Here is a 4,531-nt window from a genome sequence, read left to right as displayed (position 1 = left end):
TTTCTCATGCTTTGTTGTTTTTAGTTCCTTCATTGTCAAAGGGGAAAACAGATTACAATTGCTTGGATTTTTGTAGTTCTTTTTCTTTTGGTGAATCGCCTGTACATTCATATCTATTCTAGTTTCCAAGTGTCTAATGCGTTTTCTTCCATCATTGTTTAATTTGCTCTCAATTTACAAAGTGTCTTAACAAGTCTTCATACTTCCGGTTTTGTATTGATCTGTTCTTAAATTTAATTTTTAATTGTCTAATAAATTATTAATTTTTTTTGACATTTTTGAGTAAAATTTGATGTACCTATTTGTTATCAAAAGTTTGTCTAATTTTAGTAGCTCAAATAATTTCAATCTTTTAAGGTCTATCGTATACTAAATTAAAAGTTTTAAAAGGTACCTTTTAATTAGAGATTGTGAAATTAAAAAAAAAAAAGAAACGTAAATATTTAATTGAACTTTGTATTGATTTATAGATCATGAATACAATTTTTAGTATTTATTCCTTTGATTATTTACTCGCGTATAATTTAAACTTAGAACTTTGTGATTCTCAATATTTAGGGAATTGTTGTAAGTCGATTCGAGCTTCAATCTTTTAGAATTTTAGGAATTTAGAACTTTGTGATTCTCGATCTTCATAAAGTTGTTGCAAGTATCAATTTGAATTCCAATCTTTTAGAATTCTAGGAAAGTTTAATCTTTCAAATATTTGATTTCACATTTTGAGAGCTTTTAGAAGTAAGAGTTCTTGTTTCAATCCAAAGATCCTAAAATAAATGACAGCTCATAAAATTTATGGGTTTTAGGTGGGTTTGGGCCTATTTGCTTGACAACTTTGGCTTGGGCCCATTTGCTTGGTGGGCATGAGCTCGAGTCCACTTGTTTGGCAGGCTTAAGACCAAAGAAATGCTTGGCTCATTTGTTTGGTGGGGACGAGCTTGAGCCCACTTGTTTGGCAGACTTAAGTCTATCATTCCTTTGGTCCAATTTTTCATTAGAAGTTTGAATTGGGTTGGGTATGGGAAGATTTAATTACCTAAATCCAATTAAATTATAATAATTACAATTTTGTTGTGATGATATCGCTATTTAATTGGCCAAACTTTTTTGTTCAACAAATGTCCCATTTTCGAGATTCGTGCACATGTATTGGTGGGGGAATCTCAAAAACGATAAACTGAAACAAAAAATTCAATTGGTTTGTTCTTAACTTTTGCTTCAATGCCAATATGTCAAATTAACTACACTATGCATTTGGACACAAGTGTGATTAAAAATGCTATAAGAAGAAGTTTGCAATATGACCCAATGTCAACTTTACAAAGATTTTTGAATTTAATTCAAAATTTCTTTTAATTTAAATCACTTGTAATATGGCAAAGAAATAAATTCGAATGAAATTCAATTTTTTTATTAATAAATTTATTGGGAGAATTGAAACTTAAAATTGATAAAATTGAAATATGGCAAACTCATCAAAGTATGAATTTAAGTCAAAGCTTTGATTGATTTTTTTTGTGCATAATCTTTTAATTTGAATTTTTAGCAAAACTTGTGTTACTTGAATTGACCTCAAACTTAAAATTTGAAAAGTTTATCGGTAATATTTTTTCAAGATTTGTGGTGCTTTCTTCTTCTTCTCTCTCTGTTTTTTTCCTTCCTATTTTTGGTTTAATTACGAGGAGGATATGACTTTAAAAAAAAATTTAATGCTTTATAAAAAAGAAAAAAGAATGTCATTATTTTTTCCTTCAATTTATTTTTTTGAATAAAAAAACAGAATAAAGGAGATTTTATTTTAATAAAGTAAGAAGATTTTTTAAAAATAAAGAAACAGAATAGTGGAGGTTACACATGATACTACTCCATCTAAACTACATGTGTTTGTTGAGAAGGTTGTAGATTTGATTTGCAATCTTCTATCCTTTATAAATAGAAAAGAAATTTGGAAACAAAATAACTCAGAATTCTCATCTACCCTATTTGTTTTTTCACCATTATGTTTTGGTCTTCCAACTTTTTTCTTTTTGCTTCATATTTGGGAGAGAAGAAAATCTGATTTGCTCAATCCATTTAGAGTCGAAGCCAGCTCGACTGTGATTTTTTTTTTTATTGTTTAAATAGTCGTCAGAGATAAACTACGGTCCAACATTTTTTTACTTCATTTTTTTTTGGAGGGGAAGAAAATATAAAGGAGAGAGAAAGAAAAATGGAAGAAACAGAGAAAGAAAAAAAAAAGGGAGAAAACAGAAAAAGAAAGAATAGAGGAATAGAAAGATTGAGAAAGATTTTGAGTGTCAGCAGGATGGTAGGAGAAAGAAAAATGAGATTCTTTTTTTTTAAGGAAAGCTTTTTCCTTACTTTCCTCTTATTTTTACATTTTTTTTCTCAGTTTTGTTTTTTGTTTTCTTCTATTTTTTTGTATCAGTTCCTTTTCTTTTCTTTTTTTTTTTTCTTTTTTTCTTTTGTGTCTCTTCTGGTTTTGGATAACTAAGTAACAAAAAACCAAACTATTTATGGCCGTATAACAAAGCGCATAAAGTTGATCATTTTTTAAATATTTCATATTTGTCTTTCCATCTTTCTTCTGCGATTCATCTTCCTTTTGTTATTTCGTCTTCTTCCTATGATTTCGTCTGTCTTCTTTCCTATATTTTTTTATGAATTTTTTTGTAATTTTTGTATGAATTTTTTTGTAAAAAAAATAAACAATCGTGTAAAAAAATAAACAATCGTGTAAAAAAATAAACAATCGTGTAAAAAAATAAACAATCGTGTAAAAAAATAAACAATCGTGTAAAAAAATAAACAATCGTGTAAAAAAATAAACAATCGTGTAAAAAAATAAACAATCGTGTAAAAAAATAAACAATCGTGTAAAAAAATAAACAATCGTGTAAAAAAAATAAACAATCGTGTAAAAAAATAAACAATCGTCCTATATTTTTTTATGAATTTTTTTGTAAAAAAAATAAACAATCGTGTAAAAAAATAAACAATCGTCCTATATTTTTTTATGAATTTTTTTGTAAAAAAAATAAACAATCGTGTAAAAAAATAAACAATCGTGTAAAAAAATAAACAATCGTGTAAAAAAATAAACAATCTTATAAAAAAATAAACAATCGTGTAAAAAAATAAAACCAAATGTAAATGATTTTGTATAAAGAATCTTGAAAAAAAAAATCATTTAAATTGGAGTAACCAAATGTAAACGATTTTGTATAAAGAATCTTGAAAAAAAATCATTTAAATTGGAGTAACCAAATGTAAACGATTTTGTATAAAGAATCTTGAAAAAAAAATCATTTAAATTGGAGTAACCAAATGTAAACGATTTTGTATAAAGAATCTTGAAAAAAAAATGAAGTAACCATAAACGATGGTGTAAAAAAATAAAAGATTGTTTATAAAGAATCTTGAAAAAAAACCCATTTAGATTGTTTTGCCAAATGTAAACGATTGTTTAAAAAAAGTAAACGATCATGTAGAAAAAAAAAGTAAACGATCGTGTAAATAAATTTAAACGATTATGTACCAAGAGAATTAAAAAAATTGTGTAAAAAAATCATTTAGATTTGGGTTCCCAAATCTAAACGATCAAATCTAAATGATCTTGTAACAAAATTAAACGATGGAATTGAAAAGATAAATTGTAGCCATATCTAAACGATCGCGTATAAATTGTAGCCATATTTAAATGATCGAAAATATATTATGCGCGTGTTATTGACGGTGTGGTTGACGAGACATTTTTGAAATTTTACACGGTGGGCCTCTGGACTTTTTTTGTTTTTGGATTTGTTCTTTAGAGTGTAAATATTTTGTCGATTTTTTATATATTTGAAAAGACACCTTTCGCTTTTTTGTTTTCTTTTTCTTTTTTTTTTCTTTTTGTTTTTCTTTTCCTTTTCATTTATTCTTTTTTTTGTTCTTTTAAATTACTTTTTTTCTTTTTTCCTTTTTTTCCAATAATTTTTTTATTTACACAACTTTTTTAGTTTCTTTATTTTTCCAAAGAAAGAAAAAAGTTTTCTTTTCTCTTTACTATTTTGTCTAACCTTTTTTTTAAAAAACTTACATAAATGTAACAAACAATCAAACTATTTATGGCCCGTGTAACAAAGCCCATAAAGTTAACAATTTTTTAAATATTTCAAGTTTGTCCTTCCATCTTTGTTCTCTTCCTCGAAATGAGATCGTCTTCCTTCTGCGATTTCTTTCATCGTCTTCCTTCTGCGATTTCTTTCATCGTCTTTCTTCTTTTCCTCTTCTTTTTTCTGTGATTTATTTTCATCATCTTTCTTATTTTTCAATTGTTTTACATCGTTAAATCTTTCCATCGTATTTTCTTCTTTTCTCTTTTTTCATTGCGATTTCTTTCCATCGTATTCCTTCTTTTTTGATTTTTTTCAATTTCTTTCAACTGTCTTTCTTCTTCTTTTATTCTTTTTTACGTCGTTTAATCTTTCTATCGTCTTTCTTCTTTTTCTTTTTTTTTTCTTGTGATTTCTTTCCATTGTCTTTCTTCTTT

Source organism: Cucumis melo, chromosome 12 (genome assembly GCF_025177605.1).
Source record: "Cucumis melo cultivar AY chromosome 12, USDA_Cmelo_AY_1.0, whole genome shotgun sequence".
NCBI classification, from domain to species: domain Eukaryota; kingdom Viridiplantae; phylum Streptophyta; class Magnoliopsida; order Cucurbitales; family Cucurbitaceae; genus Cucumis; species Cucumis melo.
The sequence above is the reverse complement of the archived record's forward strand: the minus strand, read 5'-3'. Positions refer to the sequence as shown.